The sequence below is a fragment of the Drosophila novamexicana genome, unplaced genomic scaffold (genome assembly GCF_003285875.2).
Source record: "Drosophila novamexicana strain 15010-1031.04,08,12 unplaced genomic scaffold, DnovRS2.1 tig00001062-arrow-arrow-pilon, whole genome shotgun sequence".
NCBI lineage: Eukaryota > Metazoa > Arthropoda > Insecta > Diptera > Drosophilidae > Drosophila > Drosophila novamexicana.
Window position 1 is genome coordinate 1,542,543 of NW_020824838.1, and position 10,228 is coordinate 1,552,770.

Consider the following 10,228-nt stretch of genomic DNA (forward strand, 5'->3'; position numbering starts at 1 on the left):
TATTCAAAATATCACAGTAGATTGAATAAATTTCATGAAATTTAAAGTATCTAGCAAAAATAATAGTTTTGTAGTCTATAAATTGAGTCTTTATCACATTTGCTCTGATTTAATAAAAGAAATATGTGTTTTCTTAAATTTGAATTCATGCATATTCTGTGAATGTATTTCATATTAATGAATAATTTATAAACTTGCAAGAATGATGAATAGAATAAGATAAAAAAAAAATTGAAGTAATATCCATTGATATAATGGAATAGAACATCGTAATTTGAATCTTTTTGATATTTTGGATTGGCAAAAAGAAAAATGCACTGACTCTTTGATCAACCTCTGTACGGAAAAAATCAATTCATTTTATCTTTTTGCACTTTGCGCTCGCTGTTGATTGTTAAATCCACTTATCAAAACGTGCAAATAACTCAACACCCGGGATAGACACACACAGATGACACTCACACACACAGACACTCTCTCTCACACACATATATACACCTAAACTCCCATGGATATGCATATGGCTCACATGACCTAGTCAGCCATGTCCATTGACCAGTACACAAAAAATTGTTAGCACTTTGGACAAAAAAACAAACGAAAAAAAACTCAAAATGTTTCAGTCGAAAGCACTTGACTCAGTAATACCCTTTACTTTTATTTAGATAGAACAGATGGAGAATGTAACTCTAAATGAAAATCAATTAATCGACCCCCCAGACAAAGGGAATCGGTACTCTTGGTAATGAGTTTTGATCTGAACTGGTTAGAAAAACTCTTTACCCAGCTGCTGCCTTCTACCCCAAGTATAATATTTCTATATTTATAGAATTTCAGAAATGTGGCTGAATTGCCTTGAAAGAAGCAAGAGATTTTTTCTATATAACTTAACTAAATCTAGTTTGGTACAGTACTTAGTTTGGTCAAATGGTTGAATATTTGAACCGTGTTACATATTTTTTAATTTATTTCAAATTTAAACTTAAACTGGGATTGGATGAGTGGGCCGAAGTGGCATAAGTTAATTTCCCATTAATATTAATAATTTATATTATTGTTATTATTATTATTATTATTATTATTATTATTATTATTATTATTATTATTATCATTATTATTTTATTATTATTATAATTATTATTATTATTATTATTATTATTATTATTATTATTATTATTATTATTATTATTAATATTATTATTATTATTATCATTATTATTATTATTATTATCATTATTATTATTTTTATTATTACAGTATACCTACTAGGGCCGTACATGCCAACTTCTGTGCCTTTTTTTCCATCGGTATTCAAATGTGATCCCTTTGTTCAAAACTCTGATGTATTGTTGCCGCAATTTGGGCTCAGTTCACTATTTTTTCAATTAGCTGCCATTAAATTGAATTCAAATATTGAAACTATATGTGGTACACAGCCTGCCGTGCCAGCGGGTGCCACGCCAATGGGTTCGCAGTTTCAATGTAGTTTCAGTTCAGCTTAGTTGAGTTCTTTGGATGCCATCATATGATTTATTGATTTCGAGTTTGCAGTTTTTCTTGTCAAAACTTGACTGCGGCAAATGCGAGTGTTGCGCTGCCAGTTTTATCGCTCGGATTGGTCGGGTTCTGTCGCTGATGTCCACTGAAAATGTATATAAAAATGGCGTTGGAAAATCATAAAACATTTGGCTTTTAGGGTGCTCTGCAGACAACAATTCTGTTGTGTACGCATATGTGCATACGTGTGAAATGCTTTTAAGTACTTTAATGTGCGCAGCAATGATGAATTGAAAAGTTAATTGAATATTTAGTGTGCTGGCCAGCTCGCTAAAAGGGCTGCATCAGGAGCAGGCTAAGAGGGCGGTAAGCTGACTTTTGGCTTGTAGTTGTACTAATCGGCTCACAAATGGAATGCCAATATGAATGATTAAGCAATAAGCACGTCTATTAAATAATATGAAGTTTTTATACATTATTTTAGTAGACCTTCATTTGTTGCAACTGCTGTGACTTGCTGTCAATTTGGGCATTTGCTTTAATCTATCTAAATGAAGGTAATTAAATGGCCAGTAATGGATACTATTGTTGTTTTCACACCCTTATTAAGAATATTAGAATAGCTCTATCTCTCTGACATAACTGAAAGACAGAGAAATTTCATTAATTAAGCTGATTAGCATTGCAAAACTTTAATTGGCCCATTCGATAACACCGATAGTCGTTACTGCCAATATCGAATCCACAGTTTTTTAAGCATAACTTATAAAAATAAGATAAAGCAAAATTGGTAGGTTCTCTTATATAGTATGCACAGATAACAAATATAATCCATTTTGTGGATACGCTAGAGCATTATTAAAATTGAAACAGAGTAAATCGCAGTCGTGTAATGGTCTGAGTTTTATGGTAGGTGCCATTTTCGAGCTCTATGTAAAAATATCTATAAACATCTTTATGCATATATTTGATAAGTAACTGAAGATACGTGCGGTAAACCTGCTTACCTGTGATATTTCTTTAAATGCTTATGAAATGAACTTTTTGCGATTCTAAGGACAGAGATAGAAAGAAAGCGAGAGGGAGAGAGATAGAGAGTGAGGGAAAAGAGAGCTATTGAAGTGGGCCATAATAAAAGTTGTGTATACTGCTATAAGTCGAGGGAAAGGAAGACGAGGACTTAATGTGCTGCTGAGACACACAAAGCGGCCGCAAAGAGGCGCTGCTTGTATGCACAAAGATAAGCAGCCGGATTTCATTTGCTCATTACTCAACGGCTTAAATGGCAGCGAGGCGGACTCGCCGGATGTGTTGCGCGATGTGTGGTGGGTGTTGGAGGGGGCGGGCGGCTGGTTGCCGCGCGGAACATAGACTCTTTTCGCAGCAGTATATAAGAAATGCATGTGCACATAATTCATTTTTTACGCTAGATTACAACAAAATGCTAGCGACAGCAGCAGCAGTAGCAGTAGCAGCAGCAGCAGTAGTGACTGTAACAGTGGCATGTCGCTTAAGTAGCTACAAGCAGAACCTACACGCACACACACGCACACAATCATACAGAACATATCACACGCACACTTGCAAAAAACTTCTTAGAAGAAAATTAAGTTGAAACAGACTATGTTAGAGAGCCGACATCGTTGGCGGAGGCAGCGGATACGGATGCGGCAACCAAGTTTATGTTAAAGTTTGATGCATGACATACACCCACAATACCTAGCACAACACACATACACACGCACACACGCACACATATCTAAGTAGCTATATTGGCGGGCAAAGTTATATTCCCAAGCACTTGCTGCCGTTGACTTTTATGCCTGTGTTATGACTTGCTGTGGTGTCCGTTGCAGCGTGTGTGCACGTGTCGGAATTGTGTGTGTGTGTGTGTATGTGTATACGTGTGCGCGTTTGTGTTGCAGGTGTAACGGAAATTAAATCAGCTTCGTGTACAGTGCACGTCATTAGTATGTAAGAAGGCGGCGCTCATGCAACAGTTTTATTATTAATCCTGCAAATTGAGTTTAAGCAAAATTGGCAAAAGTGTCCTGATTCGTTGCAGCGCGATATATCGCACTTGCAACACGGCAACTATATATGCCATCTTAGCTATAGTATGCTCTTTCTCTGCTCTATTGCTATCTCAGCTGACCAAACAGCAAAGGCCATTTCGTGCATTCATTCTACAACTCGTGCTGGCAGTTTTGTGTGCCTGTTTGTTTGTCTCAGAGCTCAAAGGCCAGCAAAAGCGCCGCTAGCTACAACTGCAACTGCTGCTGCTGCTGATGCTGCTGCAGCATCTGTGGCATCGAGTGGCAGCTAGAATGCTCGCACGCTGACGCATTTGGCGCTTAAGCTGCTCTTTATGATATTTATTTTCATTGACTGCACAACGTTGGGAAAACATAAGACATTGAATGCCTTTTCAAAACTTTAAACTGTTTGTGCTCGGGATCTGACTACCAGGGTAAGCTGATTGCAAAAGACTTAAAGCGAATTCTAAAGTTGTTTTTCTGCACACAAAAGGTGGGGTTTGGTCGTGCTCGGGCAATGCGATGGTCTACATTGCATCAGTCATTATATTATAATTAGAATGCTTTCTACCATCAGCTTTTCCTATATGTGCTTATATGCATTGAAACTGTGCAGCAACAATAAAAGACTTAAAAAAAGTTCAATTTATGACTGATTGCTGCTATTGCAGCTATGCTAATAGTCAGTTTTCGCCAAAGTAACATAAGCATATGTACAAGTTGATACCGATTCGAAATATATATATAATTAAAGTCTAAGAGGCTTAAGAGAAAGAGGCGTGCAACATTTTTAAACAAAATTTAATACCGTCTACCACGATATACAAATGTAATTGAGCTTCTACGGGCGATAGGACTAAACGGTGCTAAGTTTTATGATATTTTCAAAACATGAATATATCGAATTAACTGCTTCATGCAGACTATGTATGGGATGTGTTTATAAATGCATGACAAGTATGTCATAACCACGGTTATAAGTAATCATAATTAAAAGCAGAGCAGGGATTACATATACGCAGACAAAATCGATTGGTCTGCCTTCACCTTGCTTTTGTTTTGCACTTTGCTGCATCACGTGCGGCATGTGGCAACTGCTGGCAGGCATATATTACCTTACGGGTGCTTAATTAGGAAAGTACTTTGTGTCGAGTGCCGAAATGCTGTCACGACAATTTTATTGTTGACAAACTTGCGGCTGTTGTGGCAAGCCACAGAATGCCACTTGAAGCAGTTTATTGGTCGCTGCTGCTGTTGCAAAACTGTCAACTATCAGTGCCAATGCAGGCAGGACGGACAAATGACATTGTAGGCGTCGCACGCCTCCCGTTTTCCTTATTCCTGATGCTGTTGTTGTAATTGTTGCTGCTGCTGCTTCGGTTTTAATATCATTTTCGTTCCACTTCAGTTAGCATTTTAATTTAAGTTTCATTTTCAATTTAAGACTTTGACTTGCTAGCAAACGCAGCACTCCCACGCCCCCTGACCCAGCCCCGTTCACCCATCCCTAACCCTTTCGAATGCTTCGTCGAATCCTCTTGCATCCGTTGTTTTGTATTTTCGCGCTTTTACGCTTTTGTATGTGCTGCCCCGACGCCATTTTGTGGCTATTTTAAATTTATTATTTGTATTTTGTAAAGGGCTAGCTTTGTTGCGGCTCTTCCCCACCGCCACTCCCATTTACACAAGCCCCGCTTATGACCCCGCCCTAACCACCCAGCGGCCAGAGACGTGGTCGAGTGCAGCTGAAGGCGCGTTTGCATTTTCAATTATAAAAACTTTGCAACGCAGCCAACGTCTGACAAGAAGTGCGCAACGGCTGCATTCGGTAAGCGGCAGCAGGCAGGAGGCAGGACGAAGGAGGCTAAGGCTGTGGCAGCAAGTTGGCTTCTTGTTGTCTATGCTAATGCCTTGCATAATCAGTTAATGAGAAATATTTGTTGTAATGAATTTTCTTTTGAGTTGCGGTCGCTTATTATTATTATCATTGTTGCTGCTGCTGCTACTGCTGTTGCGGCAGCGTCTTTGTTTGCGTGACAAATAATTTATTGGCAGATTTTTAATTAAAAACTTTGCCACTTCCCTTCAATCTTTGCCCCGCATACATTTGCCGTTGATCACAAAACTCGATATTGTAGCCATCAATTCGGTATTTCGTTAAAACAATTAGAATACTCTGTATGAAAATCGAAATAAAGTATATAACCTTGGTTTTGTGTTCGTATTGGGCCGTACCGTAAAAACCCTGGATGTAATTATCTCCATGTTAGACTGTAGTCTAACCAATTGTCAAGCTGCTGCTACATAATGGAGAAATCTGAGCTGAATGGGCTGACACAGAAAGTCTAGGGTATTTGATATTCATGTGGTTTGCTATAGCGTATTGCTAGGTTTTACTATTGTATTCAGAGACGATTGCTGCTGGACGTAAAATTATTTGACAACAGTCCTCATCATCCTCAAACTTTCAAATATTTTATATAAATTATATAGTTTGTTTTGAGTACCAAAATGTGTAAGCATCTGAAAAGGGAACAGTATTTTTCTATCCTCATGTCTTTAAAGCATTAGATACATATATTTCCGAACTTTCTACTTATGTTTTTGATTTTTATTGGAGTACAATTTTCACCGTTTTGTTAAAGTATAAACTTGTTGAGTCTTCAGGGTATTTACCTTGTCGGGCTTTTTTACTTCACACATTTTGATTGGAAGTGAGCACGAATTGGATTCTCGACTTAAATGCACTAAATTTAGATTTAGTTGTTATTATTATAATTTAAAAATAATTTGGACTCTCAATAACAGTTTTATGAAAAGAATTTACAAAGGATTTTACCAATTTGCAAATTAGTGACTCTTTTGCATTTTCTTAGTTATTTATACTATCCCTGTGCCTAATTGAGACATCAATTTGTTAAGTGGGTAAAAATACAATATAAATACAATATATACATATATATATCTAAAGGGAAAGCAGCTGATGCCGTAGACCTGTCTAACTATGCCCATGTGTCAACCGGCTGAGCTCCGGCGGTATCCATAATTTATGGCCATCAGGTGGGTGTGCTGCCTAAATGGAAATCTTGAGGACCAAAATAGACCGTGTTGTTGCCTTTTGCCTACCCTTTTTAATAAACTCCGTGTCGGTGTCTGTTTCTGTGCTTGTTTCAGCCTGTCGACAGCAGCTTTTCTTAGTTGCCTGTAAAATTGGGTAGCTGCTTTTTAAACCAAATCCCTTTAAAGAAGTTGAAATAAGTTTGAAAAGAGTTTAGGTACGCATAGCTGCTGCCTGATCTGTGCCGAAACTTAGTGACAGTTGCTTGAGAACCCTTGAGCCATGATTGTGGCATTGGGCCACAACAAAGTGCATTGCCAGCTGAAGGTTTGAGTTCTTGCTGGTAATTTGCATTGCAATTTTTATTTTATGCAAAGTAGCTGGCAAAATTGTTCGACCATCAACAATGCATCAGCGGCGATTACTGTCTTTTGCCGTATGCCACTTGACGCAACAGCCAAACGAACGTATTAAAATACGCAAATGCCACAGCAACAACAAGCTACAAGCAACGCACAACATGCAACAAAAACAACAACAACAACTACAGCAAAAGACAGCAGCAGGATGAAGCATTTGGCGAAAAATGCAACTGCTACAAATTATGTGAATTATGCGTTCGACTGGCGCATGCGTTTGCATAAATTTTGCAGCTGCCAACATAGCCAACAGCAATGCAGGGACAGGGATAGGGTATAGTAAGGCGTGGAGCGGTGTGTTTGTGTGTGTGTGTGGGCAATGTGGCACATTCGCAACGCGCTTGCCACATATCTTGTCTAACAAATTGCATTCGAGTGTTTAACATGCGCCCAACAGCCGTTGATGTTGATGTGCGAAAGGATGCGAAGGACTTTTCCATGTTATTCGCAAGTTTTACAGTTGCCGCACCAGCCGCCGCATGCGGGGTGTTTGTGTGTGTGGCCTGTCCTGGATTGTCATAATTTAGTTGAAGTGGCATTAATGGTCGCCCAGTTGCCCGTTGGAAAGCAGCTAAGGCCCAAAAAAAAAATAAAAAAAAATAGTTGCCGCAGAAAATTTGTATAGCCGCAAATGAAATCAAATGAAAAACGCAATGTTCTATTCACGGGTAACACCGAAACACCACACAAATAAACAAACAAACACACACACACATAGGAGCACATGCATTTGGCCACAATTGCATGCATAATTGCATAAAATGGTCAAAATTTGATTTGAGAATGTTGCATACTTTTTGGGGCAGGCACTCGATATTGCGGCTCAGCTGCTGCGCACAGTGAAAAGTCACACGACGCACGGCCTCAAAAACATCAAACGGACAAATTGTGCAAATTTAATATGCAATAACGCACGCACGTACATATCACATAATCACGCACACACACACACGCACGCACACATCAGCACTTATTTGCATTTAATTAAAATTCACAGTTATTGCCCAAAAGTATTGAACACTTTTTTCGCCTACTGCTGTTGGTCAATTTTATGGCATTTGTAATTAAATTAGGCTTACAGCATGCGCATACACTCTACATATGTACATGCATAGACAAATTGAAAATAAGGTGATTTAATTGCAAATTGATATTTGATTCAACAGCAATATATAAATAAAATTGTTGTATAGCTTCTCTGTATTTGTAGCACAAAAAAATGGTAATTTTTGGCACGCGTCTGAAAGCTGAGATAGTTAAAAAGCACCATCAAAAATGAAACGAATTGCTTTTATGGTAGCTATTGTTTGTTTACCATCCGATCAGTGTCAAAAACATTTTTAAAGCCTTTTGAAAGCATTTATTTTATACGTGGCACGTGTAAGGCCGGGCTTTACCCGCTAGTATTTTATATTTTTCAAAGCTAATCATATTCACCATTTTCTTGATTTGCATTATTCGTGCTTTTTTTATCAAGCTTATTGCTACATTTTCATTAGAAATAAGTCTAACAAATTTGTCATAAGTTTAAATGAAGATTTTAAAATTCAGATCCATTGTGAAAAACTTTCATTCAATACAAAGCTCAGTTTTGTTTGTTTCTTTTGCTTAAACTTTCTTCGTTGTACTATATTGAAATTTTAAAATAAACAAAGTGTTTTAAACATAATTAAACTTTCCAAGAAAAACAAAAAGTTTTTAAACCAAGTTTAGGTAAATATTAAACAAGTTTTCCTCCTGGCAACTACATATAAAGATATTTTTGAAAAACACAAAAGTTGTTTATACAAGCTTTACCCTATCGTCTTTTGGGCAGCTATCTGATATCGCAGTAATTAACCCAATTTATCAAGAGAACTTAAAAATGTATACATATTAATGCATATAAAGTCGGAAACTAATTTTGCGTTTTTATACCCTTGCAGTGGGTATTATAATTTTGTCGTGAAATGTGTAACGCATAGAAGGAGACATCTCCGACCCCATAAAGTATATATGTATATTCTTGATCAGCATCAACAGCCGAGTCGATATAGCCATGTCCGCCTGTCTGTTTCTATGCGAACTAGTCTCTCAGTTTTAAAGCTATGTTAATCAAACTTCGCAGAAGTTCCTTTCTCTGTTGCACACAGCACATATGTCAAAACAATCTGGATCGGACCACTATATCATATATATGCCATAGGAACTCTCGGTCGAAAACCAGGTTTTTGATTAAAAACATTTTTTGGTTATCAAGATATCTTGAGCAAACTCGGCATTTACTATTTTCTCGGTACTTCTTAGATACGGGCAAGGCACCATGAGCATTATGAAAAGGTTGAGTCTGCAAGGGTATTAATCTTCGGCGTGCCGAAGATAGCCCTTCTTTCTCGTTCAGTTTAACTTCACAAATTCACAAATCTTATTGATTTTAATTGATATCTTAGACAAAACCGATTCTTAAACAAATATACGGCAAAATGTTGATTGGAGTTTAAGGCAAATGTATTTTAGTCGTTATTATTTCTCGAATTGAATTAATTATTTGTGGACCATCGAAAATACATTCTAAGAATACAGAATACGATATATCAAGTTTTTGGGGAGTATGAGTCCAAAAACTGTGCCAGTATTTACATACACTTGCTACAGCCCAGTGCTTGCGAAATATTAATGAAGCTGTACGACCCACATGTCAGTACACACACTCGCAAACACACACGCATGCATTCACACAGCAAGCATAGCCCAGCCGCCATTATGTTTGGAATTTGTGCAAATATTTACAATGGATTAGAATAGTTTAGCTATTAGCGCTTAGAGCTCAGCACATGTAAATAATGATAAGCCGAAAATCGCACAAATATGATGACAACAATTGTTTGCCACGCCCATGCCCTAACACACACACACGAGTGCAAATAATGGCCGCCGATAATGGTAACGAGTTTTTCATTTCACATTTGCCAATTGAATAACACATTTTATATATTTGTACTTAGGCAAGAACAAGCGTGCGTTTAGTAAGTATTTTACTAGTCAAGCGAAAAAATGTAAAATAACAAAATATTGCTGAACTTTGAGATACCCCATAGTAAGGACAAAAATAAAGTCAGATTTTAGTTTCTTGTTTAAGAAGTGTTAAATGAACATTAATTAATTTTAAAAAATAAAACAAAAAAAATACCGATTTCTTAATAGCCCAATATTGTTTAAGTTAACAAAATGTTTTGGGC